Genomic DNA, 27,924 nt, shown 5'->3' with positions numbered 1-27,924 from the left:
TATTGAATGCTATATATGAAACTAATGATGCACTACCTATTGGGTAATAGAATTCAAATTTTAAAAAATAAAACACATGTAGAATTATTAATGGTAACTTCTCTTGAAGCACATAGTTTTTCATTTGGATAATGTTTGATCCATTGGTAAAATCTGTTTATATAAAACTTGTCTATGTAAACTACAGTAAAAGAAAAGTTTGACAGTTTTGAATTACCGTCATAAAGTAAAAAAATTATTTTTGTGTGCCTTTGCTCGCTATCCAAAAGTTAAAAATTAAAATCTAAATTTCAGTAATATTAAAATTAATGTGTATCTTCTTATGGTGGTAATTTTTTATGAATAACATCCACTTATGTGTTCCTTTTTAAAATGTGACTTCATCATTTATAGCTATTCTTCATGTATATTCAACTTTATTTCATTCTGAGCATTTGGACACAATTTGTTACAGAAATGAGCCTATTTTTATAGAATTTTTTTTTTTCTTCTATATATGTGGGTAAACTGCATACCCTAGCTCAATAGGGGAGGTCAACTAACTACATTCTGCCACGTGTGATGAGTACAGATATCTGGCACAGTGCTGTGTTCTTATATATCCTCTACCCAGAGGAGGACTTTATGCCCAAAGAGGTTGTTCCATCATATCCAATCTCTTAAGTCTCTGAATCATTGACTGTAAGAGATTCTAATAGGACTGCCCATACATATTGGGCTAGAAGTATGAGAGAGAGTCAGTTAAGCCACTGACAGTATAAGATTGTTGTATTATTTAACACATTTTGATTAATATAGAAGCAGGCTACTAATGTGACCTATAGACTAAACCATTTTGTAAAAATTATGTGCAATGACGTGGCAGAGAGACCATGTATTCAGCAAAGCTCTAGGGGCAAAGGATAGAAACCAGAGGCTTAGAATGTGTGTAAATTGTTACTAAGTATGTATAGTACAGTATAATTACAAATAAGTTCAAACAGGAATTAGCTAATTGGAAAACACAGAAAAGAGAATAAGAGAAATACAGAGACTTGAAGGATTGGAAAATCTGATTGCTTATAGACTGGAAGCAGTAAGAAATATGACTGAAAATGGTTTTGAGTGACAAGGATGTGTTAGGATTCAGCCTCAGATCAAATAACAGATTAAGAAGTAATCTGTTACTCTGCCTTCCCACTCATATTTATCCTCACATAACCACCAAATAGCCTCCAGATAGATTAGATAACTTCAAGATACCTTGTGATGTTACAAAAGATTGGTGAGATGGGTATCAATAAGAAAAGCAATAAATCGGTCTTGAAAATTAAGTCTGGGGAAAGAAAAAAAAAATCTCATGTCTGACGACTACCAAATTGAACTGATTAGAAATAATTAATTCCAACACATATAAGTTTCAGATCAATTGTACTGTCTAAAGAAACACAAAGTCATGCCTAAAAAGCATTCATTTACCTGAAAAGCAATCATAGGGGCCATGAATTTGCTCTAGCAGGAAGTTTTCTGTCAATGCAATGGAGTACCTTTGTAAAGTTTGCTTCACAAGTTTGCTTGTGAAGGAACTAGACAGAATAGTACAAAAAGGTAGAGCCAGAAGTCCAGAGGTTACAGACATAGTGCCTAGCAGAGTGTAGCAGAAGTTTTTCATCAAGATTAGAAAACTTTCCCTTTCCATGCCCAATAGGGTTCCAGAATTATTATGGATCAGTATACACGGTGTGTTCTCCATTCTTCCTCTTTTCAAATTCGTATTTGAAGTTATTCTATATGGGCATGGTTGGGAAGTGAGGAAAAGAATAAAACACAATATGTCTTTTTAGTCTATGAAATGTCAAACCACAAAGATCAATAGGTGGCTGATCCCCATAAGTCCTTAGACTTTGAAATGGTTGCAAAGACGCAATGGGATTTTTTTGTTTTTTTCCTCCCTGTGTCAACTATTGTCTTTTGATAGCTTGCAAACTTCTACAGCCTTCTTCCCTTGTTCCTGTGTGATACAGGGAAAACACTGGGAAATTATACTTTTCAGCCTTCTTGCTAGTGAGGTCTGGGTTAGATTTCACCACTAATGATAGACACTTTCATGAGAAAGGGAGATGCTTGGAGAAAGAGCAGACATGAATTTTGAGCAGCTTTGAGTTAGCACTTACAAATTACTGGTTCACGGTCAACTATAATAATGAAAGAAACTCCTTTAAACTCAGACATGTTCTGATTTTGCCAAAGTAAACAGAAATTCTTTTTGACATTTGCTCTCCCAGTGCTAAAGAAAGAAAGAAAGAAAGAAAGAAAGAAAGAAAGAAAAAGAAAGCATATTTCTCCCTGTATTAAAAACTTTCCTTTTATAAAGTCTAGAGAAGTTTACATTTCTTGATCATCCCTGGGTGATGTACATCCCTTAGGTAGGGTGTTGTCTATCACATGTGTGCAAGCAGTGAGAAACAGATATTTTCTGTTAGCAAAGGTAGAATTTGGCAGACTCTGCCTAATTGCTCAGTAAATCAATTTCCTTTTCCTTTTAGGTACAGAGCTAATCTACTACATTTTCCAGCCATCTTTGCAATTAGTCCAGCCATATGACTGCTTTCTGACCAATGTCATGTACTGGCCAAATGCCAAAGATTCTTTGGAGGACTAGAATATTCCAGAGGGAATGGTACAGCCAATGGGTAGAAAATGTTTGAATCCTTGAGTCACTGCTTGAAGAACAGCCACTCAACCATGATTCTCTGTATTATATTCTTCATGAGTAATTTTAAGCCTTTATTATTTTAGTCCAATCATTTTATCATTCTTTTTATAAAAGCTAGCTTATCTTGATTAATACAATTATTTCATATGAATCTGAAGTCAGTGTTGGAATAGAATATATGATGCATAATCATTAACATTACTATACATTAAATGTATATATGCCCTTATGTGTGCAAATTTAAATGGGTAAATGTGCAATGATTTGTTAATAAAGTCTTGACATAGAATTGAAAGTTTGGCAACAGAAGAGAAGGAGTAGAAGACACCTGGGTGGCTCAGTTGGTTAAGCATCTGTCTTCGGTTTAGGTCATGATCCTGTAGTCTTGGGATAGAGCCCTGCATTGGGCTCCTTACTCAACGGGGAGTCTGTTTCTCTCTCTGTCTGCCTCTGCCCCTGCTTGATCTCTCTCTGTCAAATAAATAAGTAAAGTCTTAAAAAGAAGAAGGAGGAGAAGGAGGAGGAGAAGGAGGAGGAGGGGGAGGGGAAGGAGGAGGGGGAGGAGGAGGAGATGACTTGATGACACTGAGCCCTTTCCTGTACCAATCAAGACTAATGAACCCATTTAGAAACGGACATTGTTACTAACTTCTGATTCCTGTATCTCAGGCCAATTTTACTTCCTGCTTTTAAACAAAGATTGCAGTTCTTTCCTCTCCATTCTTTCTGCTCAAACTCATGCTGCCCTTTCTACTTTTGCCATAGTCATGAAGCAATGGTGCAATGGAAAGTACTAGAAAGTTAGACTGGAGTGGATCAGTGGATCTGGGTATGAACACAGCTCTACAACTATGCGTTTTATAACCATCATCGAATGATTTCCAGCTTTAGTTTTTTAGAACTAAACAGGAGTGACTGTGTCCACTTAGACTGTCTTTGAAAATTTTAAGTTTAAATGAGTTACTGTGTGTCTAAAAGGGTTGGATCACATAAACAACTTAAGGAGTGATATTTTACCCTCTTCTCATTACTGACCTGTTCCATTGTTCTTTCTTTAAACATACAGTTTGGCACTTAGACCTATATTATCTTATCTTATCTTATATTACTAACTATCATTTCAATATCATGTAGTAGATATATAACCTCATATATGTCATTTAATGAGAGGTTGCTTGAATGTAAAATAAGAATAATAGTTTTTATCTTGTGGAATTATTGTAAAAAGTAAATCTCCCTAACGAAAGAATAACAAAATATCTATTCTTAATTTCATTATTAATTAAAAGTTTTGAAAGGATATGTAATATCTGACTCTTCCTGTCATTTCAATGCTTAGCACAGAACTGTACTCAGAATAATGAACTTAATAAACAACCAACTTGATGTAAATTGACTGACTGAAGCAAACTTCTTTGCTAAGACTTTTGCTTATTTCTATATTTCTGTGTGCACATGTTTTGACATTTATCTTTCTTCAGGTCACACTTTAACAAACTATGAAGAATTTAGTTAATTTCCTAACCCAGCATTTTCCAAAATGTGCTCCACAAAATGACAGTACTGCAAGATGGTCTATGAAAAAAACATTTTATGGTCAATTAAGTTTAGTGTGCGCATGTGGATATTTTCCTCTTAGAGACTGATGATGCACATGAAGTGGTGAGGAGACTTGTGAACTCTATTAAAGAAAAAACAAGAAACTTTCTTACCTTTCGGGACTGAGAGTTTCTCAGATGTTTCTGAGTTGCTCACTAACACTACCTTTCACAGCATGCCCAGATCCAATCACAAAGCACTTAGCAAAATTTCAGAGCCAATATATTGTGGAAATATAGCCCTAAAACCCTGGACAAAGCCAGGGAAGCATCCCATCTGAGGGATTATCTTTCCTTAGTAATGTCATAATTTTCTGGAAGACTTGCTCATCTGTTTATGCTGCATTCACTGGTGTTAGCACCTGTGTATAATTTATGGGTAATGGAGACTATAACCCTACTGCTCTTGTTTTTTCCACATATAGGATGATGATAAGGGCAGGACAGTGGCTACCAAATACCTCCATGCTGAGGTCAACTGACAGACATCAGCTATAATTGGTTTATATTTGCCCACCAGTGTTATTCTTCAACATTTTATTTCAGTATCAAAAGTGTCTGCTCTCTGGTGCTTAGGATGGACATCTCACTGGATACTTATACTCTTTCTGTTTGTGCTGTGCTATACAACTGTTCTTTTTGATCTGCTATGGGACCAATTTCCATCCACCTACTTGGCTAGCGCACTTTGTCTGAGATCAGAGACTCAATTCTGGTCATACTTCTGAGATCCTAGGTTCTAGTTTACATTACACAACCGAAATGAATCTCCACCTATCCTTCTATCTTTGCTTTCATTTTACTTCTATTGCTCCCATATATCTGTAATGCTCTATTTTAGGAGAATTTACAGAAAAAGGACTCTTGTCAACTCTGCCAGTATTTTCCTTTATTAATTCTAACTTTGGTCTAATTGTTAAAGTTTTCCCTTTCCTACACCCATGCTATTATTTTTTTTCTTCAATTGCTTCTAATACATATGTAATAAAGATATACCCCAACACACACACACACACACACACACACACACACGTGCATGCATTCATACAAAAGTCAACTTAAACTCTCATTTTGTTTTGTTTTGTTTTTTGTTTTATTTTCCTAAACCTGCAGTTAATCATACTTATAATATTGCTTTATGAATTTCTTGATTGTGCCAAATATTTCCTATACAATATATTTAAAATATTTAAATCTGCCTCTTTTCTTGTTTGTTCACTCTGACCTTTTCCTACCCAGGCTTCTTGTCTCTCACCAGCAAGAACGACCAGGAGACACGGAGTGACAAGCTTGTGAATCTTTATTGTTCTCCCTTACCCAGATCTTTACCCCTATTTATATCCCCTCTCCTCCCAGCAGCAGACTGTACATGTGAAAGGAAGCCTGATCAACGCTTAGCATGATAAAAGGCACGCAGTGTCCTCAGGCTACCTGTTCTGGGCATAGCCAATCATTTTTCAGGTGGTGCGCAAGTCCTCTGCCTGGCCACAGGCGCAAGCGCCATGTTGCATATTATGTACGTAGCTGCCCCCGACAGCTCCCCCTTTTCTTTTTTTTTTTTTTTTTTTTTTTTATTTTTAAAGATTTTATTTATTTATTTGACAGAGAGAAATTACAAGTACACTGAGAGGCAGGCAGAGAGAGAGAGAGAAGGAAGCAGGCTCCCTGCTGAGCAGAGAGCCCGATGCGGGACTCGATCCCAGGACCCTGAGATCATGACCTGAGCCGAAGGCAGCGGCTTAACCCACTGAGCCACCCAGGCGCCCTCCCCCTTTTCTTTTATATATATGGCAGGGACCGTGCCTGTCTTAGGTTGCCGATCCTCACCTTCCATGCTTACCCGTCATTGGGTACTCCCCCTGGTCGAGGAGCCCCTGTCTTAGGTTGCTATGGATGTGGGACCAGCCTTACCCGTCTTTGACTACCGGTCCAGCATGCTAAGCCATATTTGGGGGGAGGTACCAGCCTCGAGGGCCATCATAGCTTGTACAATCATATCTCGTTGTTGTCGTTGTTGGCGGCCTAGATGGCAGAGGTATCTTAGCATAAATATAGACGCTCCCACCATAAGAGCACAAAATACTCCTATGCCTGCCCATTCCTTCAGGAAGGTCAATGAGCTTTGAATCAATTTTAACCCAGTCTTCTACGGAAGCCAGGGATACTCTGGTGGCATTTAGGCTTACAATTTGGGATCTAAGCAGCCTCGTCAGGTTATGAAATTGGGCGGTCCAAGTCCCATTGAGCATTTTCCCAACTCTCAAGGAATATTGGCAGCTCGGGTGAAATTATGATACTCTACTGGCATAACACAGATTCCCTTCATATTGCTTATACATCCCACCACCAGAAGTCCCTCTAAAATGTCCATTTGTTCTTGTAGCAAGTCCACTCTCTGATTTACAATTAGGATCCCTGCATGTAAGTGTCCATTGATCTGTTCCTGGGTTGCCAATGCCTCTGCTAGTTGTCCTGTCACATTGTTGAGTGCTGCAGCAGTCTGTACAGATGTAGTCAGGGCTATAGCTGCTGCCGTGGCTGCAGCTGCCGAAGCTGCTATTGCAGCCACGATTGCGGCTGTAATTCCAAAGTCCCTTCTAGGCCGCAGCAACACAGGCAGCTCGCCTGTGTTAACCAACACTGGCATAGGAATGTATGTTGGTATTCTTGTTATCAAAGCAGAGTCCCCTGTTGAGCTGTTCCAACATTCTGACAACCAGCACCTGTCACCCAAGGCACGCCGGCAGTAGCATTGGTGGCGAAGATAGGAGGGAGGATCTCCGACTCATTTGTCAGTGGCATCAGGACAGGACAGGCCTTCACCAGCGCCCACATCTGTCATTGGCTCGCCTCTATTGTGCTGTCCTGGCTCAGGATCATCACCATCGTCATCCACAGGCTCCATTGCCACCATCCTCGTGAGCCTCTCAGGAACCCACACTGGAGTTGCAGCATCCTGTGGAAAAACACAGAGAGATCCTCGGTGCCGCCGGAGCACCGGGTCCGGGCCTTTCCATATCCCGGTAAGGATATCTTTGCATTTAACCATCATCTGTGACTGCTTATGCTGGCCCCTGTGCCTTTCTACGGCAGACAGGCCATCCGTATCTAGCGTCAGAAAATTAAAAATAAATGTTACTAAATTGGTGAGATCTCTGGGGGTGGTGTATTCTTCCCCTACTCTCACTCTTTTTATTTTTTGTAATGTGGTCTTGAAGGTTAAGTGGGCTCTCTCCACTACTCCTTGCCCTTGTGGATTATAAGGGATTCCTGTGCTATGTTGAATACCATAGCAGGCTAAAAAGCTCTTGAATGTTTTAGACGTATAAGCAGGCCCATTATCTGTTTTTAAACTTTTAGGTACACCCCAGCATGCAAAGCTTCGTAAACGATGGGTTATTACATTTTTAACATTTTCTGCTCTTAGTGGTGTGGCCGTTACTACTCCTGAGCAAGTATCTATGGACAGATGCAGGTATCTCTGAAGTCCAAAGGATGGAACATGTGTCACATCCATCTGCCACAAATGATTGGGGAGCAGGCCTTTAGGGTTAACACCCCATGAGGGCATTGGAAGATTTGCAAGAAACGTAAAAGGGGGGTGAATACAAACAGGAGTAGGCAAAAACGTGATATTTTTAGAACAAGTTTGCACTTTCAAACATTTGGGAAAAGTTGTGCTTTTAAGAGGAGTTACATAATAAATTAGTAGTTAAGAGTGCAGGGTAAGTAGCAGCTGGATAACTTTTGACAATTGACCCTGTAAATCACCTGTGCCTTGTATGGTTTTCCACGCCCTAGTGGCAGCAGTAGCAGTTTGCAAATACACTGCAGGTGGAAAATTGATCTGATTTTGATTTCCCGAAAACTGTCCTGTACCAGTCAGCATTTCTAAATTCCAAGCTCCATTCCCAGCTACCTCATTATGGCAAGCAGCCTCCACACAGCCATCCTGATCTGCCATCCTCCACACAAGATATTGCGCTCCAGACAAGCAAGCTCGTGCCAGACCACTCCAGTCCAAAGGCGCCAGGCCTTGCCCCGCGACCCCACGGCGCACAAGAACGCCGGAGCAGCCCCCATTCCCAAAAGAGCTCCACCCGCCTCCAGCAACTCCCGCAGAGGCCCCTCCACACGCACTCCCGAGACCTCCGAACCCACAGTATATCAGAAATAAATAGTCAAGAAGCAAAGAAAAGACTAGTCTGCTGTCGTCACTAAAACAGTGAGCTTTCTCAAGATTGTCACTAACACCAGTGAGCTTACTTTGCTATTGTCACTAAAACAGTGAGCTTTCGCGTTGCAGTCGTCACTATAATCAGTGAACTTTCCTAAAACTTCTCTGGCCAGATTTTTCTTCCAAAGGTCCTTCCATCCTTATCCTAGATACCTCGTTTCCCATTTTGGAAAGCTTTTCTCTGGTCCTTACGGAACTTCCCTGTCAAAAGACAGACTCTGGGTGCACACTACCTTCTCCTTGTCAATCCCCTGTCTCCTATACCGAATTTTGAGGTTCCCGGGTCTCGGCACCACTTGTCGCTCTCGCCAGCAAGAACCACCAGGAGACACGGAGTGACAAGCTTGCGAATCTTTATTGTTCTTCTTTACCCGGATCTTTACCCCTAATTATATCCCCTCTCCTCCCATCAGCGGACTGTACATGTGAAAGGAAGCCTGATCAACGCTTAGCATGATAAAAGGCACGCAGTGTCCTCGGGCTACCTGTTCTGGGCATAGCCAATCATTTTTCAGGTGGTGCGCAAGTCCTCTGCCTGGCCGCAGGTGCAAGCGCCATGTTGCATATTATGTACCTAGCTGCCCCCAACACTTCTTGTCTTGAAATGACATGTGTATCCTTCTCTGATACCTTTATTCAAATCACACAGCTTGGTCTTACTTTCTGGATAGCTTCTCTGAGACTATTTCCCCTACCGTTTTCTTTCAGTAACTAAAGTTCATTGCTAACACTTTTTCTAACTTACTTCCATAATATAGGCAAGTATCATGGACCAACTAACTACTCAATGAAAAAGACATAATCATCTTTTTTTTTAATAGAAATAGGCATATATCTATAAAATTTCAATTTAGATATATAATAATTGCCCATATAAAATTTTGGAATGAATGAATGAAAACAAATTAATTAATTAATATAGGTATTTCCAAAGTTGGAAAAGTTACTATATAACACTTCATCTACAGGCATAAAGCTTTCTATATTCTATCCAGTGTAGATAACAGTGATATTACAACTTAGCAGGGGCATCATTCTGCTAGAGATAAGTTTACTTTTAATTTAACTGAGAAAAATAAAGTGTCACAAATTTCAAGTGCATCTATAACCCAATGCAGAATCTGAATTACTCTTAATGAGTCCATGTGAAATAGATCTCCCAGCTAAGATCTACTCACTTAATTTAGCTTTATTAATCCTGATCTGATAGCCAGTGTTTCCAGCGTACATCATCCTAACAGCCTAGCCCACCTCTGTTTTACTATTTAAGTCTCTAGTTAATTGCTAGGTCTGTTCCCCCCAACTTAAACATCAGTCGTGTTTCTTTCCTCACCATCCTGAGGTATGGGCTTTGGGGGGCATCTAACAATCATGGTTAGGATAGTGCTTTAAATACCTCTTACAATGGCTCTGTCTTTCTCACTTAATGCTGCATTTCCTTCCATGTATGCCTTAGTCACTGTGTATGCAATCGAAAATGAGTTTCTTTAGCCTATTGTTTCACACAATTCTATGTTTTCTGAGACGTTGGGTTATTTTCTAGACAGTCAGATACCTCTTAAGAAATACCTCCAGTGGGTTGCTTACTTTGCCCCCCACCCTCCCCTCCTCATCCCAGGCATTTCTGAATTCTTCCCGTTTTCTCCATCATATCACTGAAGTCTTAGCACACAAGATTAAATGGTATTCAAGTTACAGGAAAGGGTTCCTATATAAAATTCTTTTTTTACTAAGGCCCAGGTATATATTTCCCCACTGACTCACAATAGTGAATACAATTGTTAATTAAATATATTATTACATTCATTCATTTATTAACAAAAACTGATTGATCACCCACTACATGTCAACACAAGTGATTCATCAGGAAAGCAAGACAGAAACTACCCCTTATTCTTAGACCACGATAGCCTTTCTGCTGTTGTGAGGAAGTAATTCATGTGTCCATCTTTACGTTTTAATAGACATTAATTAATATCTTCAAATTCAGTATAAAATACATAATCCAAATGCACTGTGACAAAGATTAACTATGATTTATTGAATCAGACCCCTAGAAAATACTGATCAAGTCATGCCCTAAAGCAGCAGCTATCTGTGATCCTGGATATACAGAGAACCACAACTAACTGTGTAATTTACAAATGCTCTCCATGTTGCTTTTTATCTGATACTCAGCCCACAGGGAGACTGATAGCTTTTTTGTCAGCCATTTCCCTGAGATACTCAACAGCATAATTGTGACCTAGGATATTCTAAGTCCTTTTTTTTTACATTTCCTTAATGAAATACTCCCCTTCCACTTGAATTGCAATTAACCATTTCTATTTCTGCGTATCCAAACCACACCTTGTTCAGGTTATAGTTTAAAGCTAACAAAATATTCAATTCTTCTTAAAGCCTTTATTCTCTAGCCGACCCTGGACTTTCCCCCACTTAAATATTTTTCTAGCAAGCATTTCCTCTGTATTACACATTTGCTCTGTGGTTACAATGCTTGTGTCCACAATTAGATAAGTTTTACAAAGATGAGAAATAAGCTATAGTACACATTTAGTACCACATTTAGTTAGTATTATGGAACACTGTCAAGAGGCTTTTCTACTTCCCCAATTTTCAGTGATCCCTGAAAATTTATAAATCAGCCTAAATTACATCAAGACATTTAAATATAGAAACACTATGTAATATGCATCAACTAGAAATGGAAGTAGTATGAGCATTTCAAACAGGTAGGGTTTAACAGGATTATTAAAGATGATGGGGCACCTGGGTGGCTCAGTGGGTTAAAGCCTCTGCTGTCCACTCAGGGCATGATCCCAGGGTCCTGGGATTGAGCCCCGGGCTCTCTGCTCAGCAGGGAGCCTGCTTCCTCCCTTCTCTCTCTCTCTCTCTCTCTCTCTCTGCCTGCCTGTCAGCCTACTTGTGATCTTTGTCTGTCAAATAAATAAATAAATAAAATCTTAAAAAAAAAAAAAAGGCTGTTTAGGGACCTTGGGTTATTGGAAACATCTTTGTCTTTACCCACAGGCAAAGTCACTAGTTTTTACATTGTCATTCAAACTTCTCTTTTGCTTTGTTTACTGATTATACAAATATACAGAAGAGTAATTACATACCAGTCACCATGCAAAAAATTGGGAATATGATCACAAACAGGAGACCTTTCCTGTGATTAATCTAATACATTAAGTTTCATTAAGCATTTATTAAGATTTTGGATTAGAGAAGACTGTAGACAAACAACAATGTAGTATGTACAATTGGTCTCATGTAGGAAGGACAGTTTGATACAAATAAGAAAGACAAGAATCTGTTCTTTAGAGGAATAGAAAAGAATTCAGAGTTACAATGATATCTAGATTAAGATGCTAGGTTGAGATCTAAGATTTATGGGAACCAGACTTGCCAGAGATGATGATTCATTGTTGGTGTATTTGAAGTAGAAAAAAAAAAAAATTTCTAATGGCCAGAACTTAAAAAATATTCTGGAATGGCAAACGTCTATAATTGAATTTTTCAGTAAATCAGGATTACAAATTGAGAAGGGGCAAATAACTAGACAGTTAAACAGAACACAAAACATGAACTATCAAATTTGAGCTTCACGGCAAAGAAAATGAAGTGTGATTTAGGAGGAAATCTAAGAGGATTTTTTCCACTAATTCATGAACAAGATTATGATGGAATGGATTACGCTAACGACATTCAAATTGAAGAACTCTGAAGGGATTCGTGACATGTGGAAAAGGCTCAATGGACAGATCTTGATTATTTATTGAAAGCAGGTACTCAGAAGTAGCATAGGAGTGAAAAAAACACACAGCTTAAGCATATTGATGAAACTGAACTATTTACCATTCATTTAGTTAGAACTCTGTGTCATGTTTTTGTGTAAGTCATTGCTAATCCTATCTCGCACTGATGGGTTATTTGATTTTTTTGTGCTTTTTCCAAGAACATTCTTGTCTATATCTCCTCTTTAATGTGTATAATTGAATATGATGTTTATGTCACATTTTATGTGATGTCTACTGTTATAGGATGATGTCAAACTGTTTTTCAAAATGCAAACATTTCTAGTCACATGGAAACCATAAAGATCATGTGGTCAGTATCTGTATTTGATATTACCATAATTTTTATTTTTTTCCAATTTATTGTATATAATATGGTATTGCATTATGATCTTGGTTTTTATTTCCCAGATCATTAATAATATTAAATAACTTTTGATATGTTTATTGGTCACAATATTAATCAGCAAATATAGTTGGAGATATAAGACAGCAATATAGACTAGGTCCTTATGCTCATGGCGTTTATCTTTTCATGGGACATACAGAAAAAAAGAAAATTATTAAAATACTACTTGGCTATAAACATTGTGCCGAAGGTAAAGAGTGTTAAGTCAGTGTATTGTTTTAGATATTGGATTTCAGGTAAGGTCCTCCTGAGGCATGATATTTGAGAAAAGAACTGAATGATGAGAAGGACAATTCTTTTGGATATATGGGGAAAGAATAATTTCAGCTCACAGAATACCAAAAAAATAAATATATATAGATAGATAGATAGATACATAGATACATAGATAGATAGATAATGATCTTAAGATGGGGATAGTTTGGGTATATCTGAACAACAGCAGAAAAGCTAGTATAGTGATTGCAGTCAGAAGGGAAGAAATTATGATTGAAGGTGAGTTCAAAGAAGAGGTCAGCAATATTCAACCAACATAAATGTATTGAATACTTATCATCTATAAGTCCTTGTTTATGCAGAAAAAAGCTAGACCTAGTCCCTTCTGTCAAAAAAGGTATTACAGAGCAAGTAAATATCTCAGTTGGTTTTTTTTTTTAATTTTTTATTTTTTATAAACATATACTTTTATCTCCAGGGGTACAGGTCTGTGAATCACCAGGTTTACACACTTCACAGCACTCACCAAAGCACATACCCTCCCCAATGTCCATAACTCCAACCCCCCTCCCCCCAGCAACCCTCAGTTTGTTTTGTGGGATTAAGAGTCACTTATGGTTTGTCTCCTTCCTAATCCCATCTTGTTTCATTTATTCTTCTCCTACCCACTTAAGCCCCCATGTTGCATCACCACTTCCTCATATCAGAGAGATCATATGATAGTTGTCTTTCTCCGCTTGACTTATTTCGCTAAGCATGATACGCTCTAGTTCCATCCATGTTGTCACAAATGGCAAGATTTCATTTCTTTTGATGACTGCATAGTATTCCATTGTGTATATATACCACATCTTCTTTATCCATTCATCTGTTGATGGACATCTAGGTTCTTTCCATAGTTTGGCTATTGTGGACATTGCTGCTATAAACATTCGGGTGCACGTGCCCCTTTGGATCACTACGTTTGTATCTTTAGGGTAAATACCCAATAGTGCAATTGCTGGGTCATAGGGCAGTTCTATTTTCAACATTTTGAGGAACCTCCATGCTGTTTTCCAGAGTGGCTGCACCAGCTTGCATTCCCACCAACAGTGTAGGAGGGTTCCCCTTTCTCCGCATCCTCTCAGTTGGTTTTGTCAATATTTTCTTTGCCCTTCACTTTGCAACATCATTTATGCTCTTTGTCTCAATTACTATCTTTCTACATAGTCTCTATTTGATTTCCATAATAACACTACTGATGGAAAAAAAAATTATCCTCAGAGATGAGCAAATAGGAATAGATTGACTAATAAAGTTGATTAGGCCCACAGTTAGTAATGAAATGGAAGTAAGAATTAAATCCAAGGCTCCGGCTCAAGGCCAATAGAAATAGATTATCTTTGGTAAAATAGAATTACTAGGGACAAATTCAGGGAACAATCACCTTGAGAGCTGTGAATTTTCCTGGAAGCACAGTGGTTACACTCAACACTTCACTCAGGGTACAGGTAGAAAAAGGGCCAGGCTGGTCTACATGTTTTTGGCATTTTTTTTTTTTTAATTTTCCTGTGACCACTTTGTGTTTAAGTGGGTAGGACTTCATTATTAATTTAGAAAAAGCACTTGTGACTTGTAAATCTATAAATTGCCAAGTCCAATGTTTGTAGAAAGAGTATCATACCGACTTAAACACAAATCATGGGTTTTTGTTTATTTTTTGTTTGCCAGTTCTTGTGGATATAATGCTTGCACCTTGAAACATTGAGCTTCTTTAGTGATGTTTTTATAGTCATAGTGTAGACACTGTAAGCAAATGGGAAGAAAAAGGTTATAGGAATAGGGAGGTCCGTGAATACAAGCTACAAAATGAAATGAAAGCAATGGCTTAGTTTGATGTATCACAAAACCTGTTCCACTAAATTGGTTAAAACTTCAATACACATAATTAACTTATCTTTCAAAACAGTCTTCAAAAATTGGTAATACCAGGAAAAGGTGGTTGACTTTTCTGTTATACAATATGAGAACCTTAATTAAGTCAAAAGGGTGTCATTAAGAGTTGATCTAATCCTAAATCATACCAGATCTTCTTTGTGATTCTTATATACTTCCAGAGATCTCAAGAGAAAATTTGCCCTGAATCTTTAGGTGGAAATATTTTGGGAACTCATGATTTCTATAGCAATGAAAGGCTGCATATTCATATGCATAGAAGGAGAAAACCTGCTCCTTGGAGAGAGTGCTAGAGAGAATGACTGATTTGGGCAAGCATGGATACTTTTGAGATCTTTAGTTTTGGTTTTGTCTTTGTTTTTATATATATATATATATATATATATATATATCTCCCACCCCCCCAGAACAGGAAGATGCATTATAAAGAGAAAACATTCCTTAAAGAAAAGTCTGTGTGGACAAACTGCATTCAAAGCGTTTGTTGAATGAATAAATAGAGTCTTGGATTGAAGAAAGAAATGAACTAAGAACTGAAATTCTACATTCAACCAAATACTAATTTTACTGAAATGTGAAACCACTAGAGTTTTATTAGTTTCTTATTTTTTTATTAAAGTCTATAAGAGAAGATCCAAACTAAAGAAAATTCAGACATATTATAAAGCCATTGAAAAAAAAAATAAACCCCAAATCAAATTTGTATCTGAAGTACATTGTTATCTCATTCTCAACATCTGAAATTACCCTCATTGTGCTTAAAAAAAAAAATTGTCTCATAAGCCACATCTTTAACCTAAGCCCAGGAGAACAGGATTGAACTGCTATGGAATAATTCCACTTTCTTGAAAGAATGCAGTGAAATAAGTTTCAACTGAGTTCCTTGTATCCCCCTAATACTATAAGATGTTGCTGAAATGTCTAACAACTGTTTATTACAGACAAATATCCATAACTCAATATATGAGTTGGGTTATAAAAAAAAAAAAGTAGCAAAAAAAGCTGAGAACACTCCATTTTTTTTCATTTCAGACCAGCTAAAATAGAAACTTATCTATTCAATCCCTGAGGGGTCAATCCTATAGGAATTATCTGTGGCCTTCTGTACATTCCAGGGCCTGCGAGGTGACAGATCTTGTCTCTGCTGCAGAGTAAGCTAATCGGCTGCAGATTTGGGTGGCCTGCAGAATACATTTCACCTCATTAAATATGTCTGGATCAGCTTATTCCTCTGGAATAGGACAGAAACAAAGAATAGCTATGCCACAGGAAAAAGAAATAATGGAGATGGAAACAGATGACTCGACATAGATTTCTTTCTTTCTTTATTTTTTTCTTGTTTAAAAAAACCATTTGAACAATCATTCTACTTTTGCCAAATAAGCTCTTGGCTGGCTGGCTTTCTTTCTTTCTTTCTTTCCTTCTTTCTTTCTTTCTTGAAGGGGAGGGACATGGGGTAAGGAGTAAGCATAGTAGCTTGCTCAGAAAGGCTCTCATTAAATGTTTTGAGGCTAATGATGCCTCTGTTTCTATACAAAACAATGGGAATCCATGCAGCTTCTATTACCTAGAAAGATGAAGACACAGGGAAAGGCAGAGTGTTAGTTCATTGCATTCTTGTGATAAATGAGGGAAAACAACATTTATTTTGTGTATTGAATCTTGAATACTTGAAAATGAAGTACAATTCCAGCTTTCTACCTAAGAAGATTCTAATTAGAAAGACTGATTTTTTTTCTAAATGTTTTGGGATCTCAGTTATGCCTCTTAAGGTTTTTGGAGTTTTTTGCGTGTTTTTTGAACATCACTTATCACTTAGAACAGTGAAACCCAATGTCCATAATCCCATGGAGCACGGGGTGTGGTGCAAAAATAATGAATACTGTTATGCTGGAAATAAAAAAAAAATATATGAAAAAAAAAATAAAAAAAAAAATGGGGTGCATTCGGAAACTGAATGTAATCTTTAAAACCATAAAACCTCTAGAGAAAGGTTCAGGTGAACTTTCTTTTCTTTAATGTGTAATCTTCAGGTGGATAACGACATTCTAAGCACTCACCAAGGCTGAAACAAAAAAGAAAAAGACTTAAAGGATTGACTAATAAAAACAAAAACGTCAAAAAAAAAAAAAAAAAAAAGAACAGTGAAACCCTAGAAATCATACTAAATCGGTATATATTTACTTTGAATACAGAATGTAATATATATTTGGAGGGCTCTTCCCCCCTTATAATTAATATGAGCTTGTTTCTTAAATTTTGCTCATATTATTGAAAGAAATGGCTGAAAGCCAGTGTAACTACTTGAATCATGGGAGTCTCTACTGTGGAACTGTTGTTCTCTACTGTGGAATTATGCTTCTGTCATAATTTCTATGCTCATTCCTTACTCCCAGCACATCTTAAAAAGGAGAAATACTTTATGCTCACATGTTCTCCTTAATTTACTAACACTTGTATCTGTTTGTCTACTACACTTACAACGCACAGACATGCCTACTGATGGCTGTGATTGAACTTATTGAGCAGATAGATCAATTATAATTTCACTTAATGCTCACAGCATTTCAGTGTTAGTGTTATTTCAGTGTTAGTGTTATTTGTACTATTTATTTAGTAGTAGAACAATTTTAGGAAACCAGGCCTATCTGATTCCTATGATGCTTTCTATCATTATTTGGTACATAGTAAATATGATGAAAATAATGATGATGATAAGGAAGAAAACAAAAGAGGAATTAAAGTGTTAAGAAGAAAAAGCAGAACATTCTTAGGTACTTAATATGTGTTAGCTGGTTTCCACTTGGAAAGTTTTTCCTGGAAATTCTTGGGATAGTTACGATTTTTTAAATCCTGATTCCTGATAAAAATAAGATACATAATTGGAGAAACATAATATTTAATAATACATGATATGACTTAATAATTTAATTCTCTCACAGGAATTAAAGTTTAACAACAAAGACATGTTTCTATTTCATAGAATATATAGATATCATGTCTGAAACGAGAACAGAAAATAATATTCAAAGTTAAGGTTGAAACTATACAGAGGTACACAGGAAAAACAATTAGGTTCTTGGGTGAAGCTGTTACCATGATCCAAGTGTGTGTTCATGAACACTTCTACTGCTAATGGTGAGTCATTATTGCAAAGGAAGTAAGTTTGATCACATAATGTACTTTATACAAATTCTGTGAGTAGTGTCCCAAGAAATAATAAGTCTTCAAAGCAAAACAAGTACTTAAATGCCAATTTTGACACCTAACTCTGTGTAGTGCTGTTAACCTCACTAGTACAATCAATGTGTAATTTGAATACTATCCAATTACATTCACTGGAATTCTTCAGTGTTTAAAACCTTGCTCTAGGCTGCAATCCTTTGTACAGGTTTTTAATAGAAGAAATGCAAAGTGAAAGTGTGAACGTTTTTGTGGAATACTCTCTCACAGATAAAATCAGCAAAGCTGGAAGTTCTGAAGAGCAAAAGCAGAACCAATTTCAAAGGCAGAACCAAAATTAGTGTAAGCAGAAAATTATTTTTATCATAAAAGTGGAAATGAGCTCAAATGAAGCAAAATTCCTGCTAATGATGAACACCAAGATGCTTTGGTACATACACAGAATAATTCTACCAATGTCAACGGAAAATTTTTAAAAATCCTACTTCTGAAATATTTCTCATAAAACAAAGATCAAAACTATTGGGCAGAACAATTAATACTTTGCATGTTTAAGATATTATTCAAAGAATAAATAATGAACTTTTCTAGTATTCAATATTGCGGTCTTATCTTTTAGTTTTTAAAAGATTTTTGACATTTAAAAAACTTTGCCATTTGTATGCCATCAGTATTCCCTTCTATAGTTTCTACTACCAAATATCTACAGCATATACAGATAATTTTTATGTTACTGAAATACACACTCATCCCAAAATGCAGTCCATAATCATACTAATAAACTATGAATATATATATATATATTTTTTAAATACACATGTATACATATAAGACAACAGGCCCAAAATGGAGTCACTTATGTTAAGCTCCATGTCACAAAACCCATACTTAATTAGTTTCCAGAAATGGAATCGTAAGCCAGTCAATCAAGTGTTACCTGATCATCACTAGCCAAGTAACCTTCCTGACAGAAACCTGCCATCCCCTAAGGGAAAGTAACCAGAGGATAACAAAACCACCTTTTTGCCTAGTCTAACTTCCTTGATACTGATCCCTTCTGCCTGTAGAAGTTTTCCATTGTATATAGCTTTTCGAAGCTCCTTTCTACATATATATACACATATATATCTTTTATACATTTATACATATATACACACATATATGTATATAGCACATATATATATATACACATATATATATGTGTGTGTGTATATATATAAGATTTACATATATATAGACGTGACTCTTCAGATTTTAATATAACCCTAACACCTTCTGTTGTAGCCTGACTTTACTGTTTGTTATTATGGTCACTCATTATTATTTAAAACTTGTAAATAATGTTAAGGAAAGCCCAGAAAACCAATGATTTAGGATTCCTGAGAATTCACAGGAATCCCAGTTTATTATTCTTGAGTCCCCAAAATTACTATCTGTCAGAAATTTGGGAAAAAAAATTTTTTTTGGAGGGGGAGACAAAACAAAGTCTAAGAACATCTTGCTCAAAACACAATCTTGTTTTCCTCTGCTGGGGCCTGAAGCTGTTCTCTCCTGGGCTTGGGCATTAGCAGTGATGGCCTGGGACATCTACCTCCTGCAAGAGTCTTCACAGAGCACGTGACAGTGGTTTCCAGAACACACTCCCAGAGAATGAGCTCTGGTCTACCCCTTCTGTTGCTGTCTTGCAGTGGAAGTCGCTCCGGTGTTTTTGCAGAAAAATTTAGCCAATGGAAAGCTTTTCACAAATTTGATTTCTTTTCTGGAAAGGTCATTCTTTCATCCTGGGTGGCCCCCACCACCACCAAATCTGGATTCTAGTGCCTATGTGGTGTGGACATCAAGGTTTGACCCTTGCTCGAGCTTGATTGGCCATTCACAGGTGTTGACAGGTTAGGTCCATTCAGCAGAGCCTCAGGCTCCAAGTCCCATAGGTTAACCCACTCTGGGGGCAACCCTGCTAAGCTTGAGTCTGTGTCCCCTCCTTCTGCTTTGGAATATTTTGAAATGGAGAAATATAAATTGATGCCATTTCACTTTAAATTCTACATGCATCATTTTATAACTTTCAACAAACCTATAAAGTAAACATCTTTTTAAATCCTCCTTCCATGCATGAGCAAATCTACTTTGGAGAGGTAAGTCCCTAGCCTAATACTTCCTGCCTCAAAGCATGAGGCCAAAACTTGAGCCTTATGTGCCTGACTCCAACACCTTTTCAAGTAATAATTGGCATACAAAGACATTAAACATATAACTTCATTGTCAAAGGCTAAACTCTGCACACTGGACAAATTATTAGTCTTCTAGTGAATGTCTTCTATCACTTGATATATTATCTTATTCAGCAATCAAGCTACTCTTTTTCTTTAATTCTCTCATACAAATAATGGTTTCTCCATCAACCCTGGTACCCACACCAGATCCATTAGAGGAATTCTAGATTTAACTTTGTCTCTTTATTTTCAGTTTTTGTTAAGTTTTAAGAAGTTCACACTTCAGGTAAGATCACTGTTTCTTTCTCTGTTCTCCACTGCAATAACATGGTCGGATTCTCTTACCATGGATATAGCAACAAAATCTTAATCTCTGATCCCTGCTTTCTGGACTCCATGATGATTTTGAGATAGTACATATGTAATTTATTAAATCTACTTTCTTGCTTAAAGTATAAAGAATTCTCATGTCTGTGGTAGATTTTGTTATTATTCACCAAATATTTTCATTTTCTTTGTCATGGTTCCCCTTTCTTTGGGAAATTATTAATGGCCTCTTGACTTACTTTAACCAATTAATTATAAACAGAAGGGACATGTAATTCTGGTAAAAGTGTTAAGAAATAGTGCCACCGTGATGACTAACTCTGATACAGATACATATTGTTTTAAAACCTGGGGCCTAGAGGGAAGAAATATGTACCAGTGTGGTAAGTAGTCTGAATTAGATGGGAATTGTGAAGGAAAAAATGCCTTTTGTGATCACAGGCATGGAAAATAGGGTGTCATTTTCTGTGACTACATTAACTAACTTACCTCATCTGCTACAGTACCTTCATTTATAAGATCATTAATACATATTATAGTTTGACATACCAGACCCTTTATGTAAGATTACTGCCAATATTGCCAATTTTGTGTTTAGCATTCTTTTCCCATATCCTTCCTTTATCAGTAACGTCTCAAATCTATGTTTTCTTACATTTCCATGTCTTATCCATGTTTTAACACATCCTTGTAATATCCATATTCCACAGTATTTTTCCTCTGTGAAGTTTTCCCGAAAGCATGTCATCCAGACCGTCACTAATCCTGTGGTCTCAAAATTGCTTATGCTCCAAACACTTTATTAAAGGGGTGGTGCTGTACTATGTTTGGAAAATTCAAATCCTTAACTAGATTAAGTATAGCTTTTTGAGGACAGAGCTTATTTACTTAATTCACCTTTATATAACTACACTGTCTAGCATGGTGTGGAGTATTCAATAAAACCTTACTGAACATGTAAATGATCAGTAAATAATGGATTTTGAGGTTAACTACTGATTCTTACTATTAAGCAATGCTGGAATATATGCTTTAGTAGACATGACTATTTACTTCAGAGAACATTGTATGATTTTTAAATCGCCTATCTTGCTTTTAAGAAAACAAAGAATAAGTCAACATCTCTCCTTTGAAAATCTTTACAGCAGATGAAATGAGCTGACATGCCATCATTTCTGCTTTATCTGGCAAGGACCATTCATCCACAAATGCAAAAATATTTTTAATAGTCATGAATTTTATCACTGAACAGGTGGAGTCTTTATAACTATTTATCTTTACTGTACTGTCACAAAATCTATGGGCTCCATGACAGCCCTATAGTTAATGAACTGGAATCTGCTTTTCTGTGTTCTAGAATTCTGTCTTTCTTTCACACCCTCCCTGCATAATTTTCTCCTTGGTGTTACAGTACAAATCTATGGAGAAGTCTGCATTTAATCTCCCTATCTGATCTTCCCAATTCATCTTGTTGGAAAGAATTCAACATCCTATAATTTTACCCTCCATTGAATTAGAATAATTTCTACATTTAGATTACTCAGAGCCATTAACAGAACTTTGTTTTCCACCAGCATTTAATTCTACTATAATCCACTGTCAAATGTATTAAACAACTGCATTTCATACCCTTCAATGGCAAAGACAAACTGGCAAGGAATAGTAAGCATTTAGAAATTTTTTTCTGAGTGACTATAATAATCATGTCATTATTATTGGGCCATCATACGTACATTCTATTTTATGTGAAATCAAAGTCAGTTGCTCAAATAACAGCTTTTGCTCTCATACGCAATGCTAGTTGCAGCCTCTCGCAAAAGAAAGGCTAGACAGAGATGCTTAGTCTTCACAATAGAAATTCCTCCTCAGTATGTGATGATCAGCTGTTCAAATGATTTAGGGTTCTGCAGATAGCTATGTTCTTTCTATAACTTGAGATATGTAGATGATGTCTAAAGAGAGCCACCATTGATTTTTTTTAAAGAGAATTTTCTTTAGAACACTTGTAGGTTCAGCAAAATTGAGAGGAAGGTACAGATGTTTCCCACATACAGTCTGGTCCCCACACATGCACAGCCTCCCCCATTATCAACATCTCTTACTGGAGTGGTACATTTGTTAACATTGATGAACCTACAGGGACACATCATAGTCACTCAGAGTCCCTAGTTTCACTAGGATTCATTCTTGGTGTTGTGCATTCTGTGACTTTATTCAAATGTATACTGACATGTAGCCATCATTATGGCTTCATGCAGAGTATTTTCACTGTCTTAAGAAATCTTTCCTTTACCTGTTCACCACCCACTCCCACCAACCACTAATCTTTCTATTTTCTCCATAGTTTATCTTTTTCAAAATATCATACAGTTGGAATCATGCAGTCTATAGCCTTTTCAGATTCGCTTCTTTCACTTAGCAATATGCATTTAAATTTCTTCCATGCTTTTCACAGCTCTAACGCATCGTTTCTTTTTAGCATTGAATATTATTCCATTGTCTAGTTGTACCACAGCTTCTTTTTTTCCCTCTCTGCAAGTGCATATTATTGTCCCAACGTGGATGAAGTTTATTTCTCCTCCTCTTGAGTCTGTTCTTTTCTCATGACTAGCATGACCAACAAAAGGCAACAAAAGTGTTGTTCTGGAACTTCTGAACACAGTCCATAAGAGAACTGGAGTCATTCTCTTCCTTCTTCCTTTTTCCTTCTTGGAATGCACATGCCAGGCTGTGAGGAAGCCCAAACAGCCACATGGACAGGCATACACAAAAAAATACTGGGACCCAAGAGCATAGTTCTAGGAGAGCTCCCAGACAACAGCCAGCTCTGACTGTTTCACTGAGGCCATTTTGGACCTTCCATTAATTCCAGTGCCATAGCCAACATACCCTGAAATAGAAAGAACTGATTACTCAACAACTTAGTTGTGAGAAATAAGTGTTTTTGTTTTAAACCACTCAGCTTTGAGATGGCTTGTTGTTCAGCAGACCGTAATGAAACAGGACTCTCTGAAAAACTAAGAGTTAATACCTGTCTCTCCCACAGGGCAATAAATGCAGTTTTAAAGGGTGGATACAGATTCTAGGATTCAGTTACCAGTTCCATCACTGACTCGCTGGATGAAGCTCGCCAAGCTACTTAGCTTCCATGTGCCTAATGTTTTTCCATTTAAAACATGGGGTCCATAATAATGGCTATATTTCAGAGTGATTGTCAGCGTTCAATCTGTTAAATGAGGTTTGTGCAGATGTAGTACTTAGAATATTGTCTTGCACATAGTGTTTATACTAGCAGTCTTTAGTTTCTGCATGAAGTTCCTAAGCATTAAGCTCCCATGCAAGGACCTTTGGAATCCATCCTTTTTATTGTTTGGAGCCGTGTCTTCCTCCCTTCTTGCTTCACACAAATTTTATGGTCTGGTTAGTATGAAAAAGAGGTGTGTTTTTACTTCGGTAACATTATTGTTATCTTCTTCTAAATATTCTCTTTTCCAGATTGTACTCATCCTTCAAACACTAGACTATTTTGTTTTCACTAACATGTTCTCTAATAATCCCACAAACTGTATGTATGTTACTTTAAAAAAAAATTTAGTGAGTAGTTGCTGTGTCTGGTTTTGTGGATATGGTAGTAAACAAAATGGGTAGATTCACCACCCCACTATGACATATCAACTAGTGGCAGTCAATGTTCTTTCAGGAAACTGGTTTATTCCTGATTCTTCCTTAGAGGTTTTCCTCCTCCACTTCTTCCTCCTCCTCCTCTTCTTCTTCCTCCTCCTCCTCCTCCTTTTTTCTTACTTGATAAAGTCATTTATTCAATCCTGAAGGTATTTAGTAAACATTCCTTCACAACAGATTTCAGCATTTTTACAATAATAACTTGCAATGTGCTTCTGCATACCTTTTTTCAGATTATAATATTAATCCCATTAACATCAATAATGTCATTTGCTCCATTTTGTAGACACTGAAACCCAAGTCCCCATGTTACAAGTGCATGCGTGGCTGAATGGGAATCCATTCATCTAGGTTTCCTACATCTGAAGCCCATGATCTCTCTAATTTAGGTATTTAGATTTGTGAGTCCCTGTGCATTAGATCTTAAGGGAGAGACACACATAGTTATAACACAAATTCCTGATATTTAAAATGTTAAAGTTTTTAAAAAATTATACCAGTAGAGTAGGCAGAAAACAAGTTAGGGTCAAATGAGTAATGTGGATCAATGAATGTGTTATTGCCAGGAGGGGGGATTACTGTGATCAAGGACGAGGGTGGGAAGGAAGGGTGGGAGAGTAAGTGAGGTTGATGTGCAATTGACTAGTTCCCCCTTGTTTAAAAAAAACACAACCCCATCATATTTATATTTGTGAAAAAAAGGTTATGTAGAAAGATAACCCGTTCATTCTCTTGTCCTTAACCCACATATCCTATACACAGGATACTTGTTCACACACGAAAACACTTAGGGTAATCTTCACATTTGTTATTAAAAAATAGGTTCTCTAGCACACTAGAATAAATCTCCCCCCTCCTTTGAGGGAGCACCCTAAACATATTCTTAATACCAATAAATGATTGATGATAAAAATTCTTATGAAATTGTGGGGTTAAGGGCTCAGGTTCTATTCATGATACTTTCACAAGATTGTTGGCAAACGCTCATTTTATCTGTCTACAAACTATTTATCTTAGGACAAATATGTTAACCTCTTTGGTCCTCACAATTCTCATCTGTATCTCTACTGTGGAGATTAAGAATAATTTCCATTTTAAAGGGAATGTGATGATCCATGTAAAGGGCTTATGGAGTATCTACACGTCACAGATGTTTAATAACTATATATCAGTAGCGATGATAGTAATATGGAAACTCAATGTACTTAGAGATGAGAAAAAACTGATCATATGGCTATTAAGTAAGTCAAAACCCTTAGTTCATTGGGTGTTCTTGATAGAATAAGGACCCAATCACCAAGACAGCATAATTACATTCCACACCTAAAACCCAGAATTCTGTATTCTATGTCTGTGTTCAAGTTAAGGGAGATCAAGGGCAAGTCCTCAAAATGACTTCGGGATATCAATAAGTCATTGGTCACTGAGACAGTGATTCCTCTCTGGACAGCTCTGCACACAGCCTTCTCCATGTTATCCTGGACCCTCTTAATTATAACCAACAGGCCCATTCTTTTCCACCATTTTTGATTAACTATATATCTCATAATAGTTTATTTAACACTTCTTAAAGGTCAGAATTCCTCCAAAGTTCATTTTATTTACTTTAGACAACCACTGTATGAAGTAGGTCCAAACTGGGGAACTGAAACTTGCCCCTGTAGGAAGTAGAATAAAGATTTGAATGCAGCCAGTCTGGAGCTCCCTATTATAAGACACTCTGCACTTTCTGATATAGACTACCCTCTTAGAGCATTTCTTTAGTTCAAACCCACTGCATCTATCCAGGCCCTGCTAAAGTCCCATCCATCTATTTTTTAAAAACCCACCTCAGCTGCTCCAGAACAGTGATGAATCCTTTTTCCAGATAACCATAGTGTTTATAATCTCTAACGTGCAATGTTTTTTCAGATAACCATAGTGTTTATAATCTCTAACAATGTAGGAATGATTCTGTTTGTCAGTTCTGTTACTATTTGTTGTTTATTGCAATTCAACTTTGTATTTTCCAAGGGTCGTGCCAGATATCTCTGCTATTTGAAATTACTTCTGTTTGTTTATACAATTATTTGCATCATTTACTCATTAGAGACAGAAAGAGCAGTAAGTGGTCAGGAGATGGAGATGTGAATTGGGACTAACTGCTTAGAGGTATGGGGTCTCTTTTGGGGGATGATGGAAGTAATGTGCAATTAACAGTATTAGTTGCACAAAACAGCCAACATAATAAAAAAAAACACTGAATTGTAGACTTTAAAATTGTGAACTTCACGTGAACTATATCTCAAGAAATAATTTATTATGCAGACATAGATAATGTTATATGATACCTCCAAAAGAACATTTCAACATAATCACAAGTTTTTAAAACCATAGTTACAAATTAATCTCTATTGTATGATGCCACGTGTGTTAAGAGTAAAACTAAAAAATGAACAAACTTAATTTGACAGAGACAAAATTTAGCAGTATTGACATATTAGGAGAGTATTGCCTGAATGGATAAGGTTATAAATAATTTTTCAGTTACTTTAAGACTTACTTTTACTTCTTAGAGAACTCTAAAATGATCAGGAATTAATTTTGTAACAAGAAAAGAAAAACAAGCATTTATAATAAGCTTACAAGGAAGAAGCAAAATCAAGTTCTGAAGAGAAAAAAAATGCATAAAAGATCAAATAGTGTGTGTGTGTGTGTGTGTGTGTGTGTGTGTGTGTGTGTGTCTGTGTGTGTGTGTGTGTAAGAGAGAGACATTGAAGGAGGGAAAAAGAAACAGAGGAAAAAAAGACAGAAATCTGCATTTTCTATCCTATGAAAAGTCTCTGGTAAGGTAGATCTAAGTCAAAGTAATTTTAACGCATGCTTAAGGGGCTTCTAGACTTTCCAAGCAGCCTACACAGAGCAAGGGAATCAACAGAGGCTTTTTTTTCCAGAACACCCCACTTTTGTCTCATCGCCTCACAGACTTTGACTTGCTATCACTTTTGTCTTGGTTATTTCTAGGAGAACTTTTACAACCAAGTCTAGGGCATCAGAAGAAGCTTCAAAGTTTGGAAACCTTTGGACAGTCATAGAAAACTTGTAAAATTGAAGAAAAAAATTTAAAATAGAGTGTTCTACTCAGGCCATATGACTTGCGGAATTTGTGGCATGGGGAAATTTCATTCTGCTAATGAGGCCAGAGATTTTCTGACAACCAAAGTGTTTATTAAGCCAAGAAGTTAAGAGTTTCCCTCACGCTGCAACCAGCACATTTATCTTTAGAGGAGAGTAAGAACTAGTCAGTAATGGCAAATAGATTGCTTGTAAACTTCCAATTCTGGAAGCTTCATTTACAAATTGCATACCTAAGGGTTATTTTGAGGTTTGCAGGCAGATTTTTTCTTAGGAGTCCCTGGAAGATTTTAAGACTCTTACCTAAAAACTGATGCATGCAATTTATCTTTATGACATTCAATGCTCTTATTTCTTTTCTTTTTAAAATGTAATGTTTTCTCTTCTTTGACTTTCAAATAGAGAGATACCCAAGTATTACCATCAAGAAGAGGCATTGCAAATATCAAGGGAATACAGAGATGGGAGAATGCGAAAGATTGCTTTTAGGTGATTATTAGGAAGTGTCAGGATTTTCTG

The sequence above is a fragment of the Mustela erminea genome, chromosome 2 (assembly GCF_009829155.1).
Source record: "Mustela erminea isolate mMusErm1 chromosome 2, mMusErm1.Pri, whole genome shotgun sequence".
Classification (NCBI taxonomy): domain Eukaryota; kingdom Metazoa; phylum Chordata; class Mammalia; order Carnivora; family Mustelidae; genus Mustela; species Mustela erminea.
Note: the sequence above shows the minus strand (reverse complement) of the source record.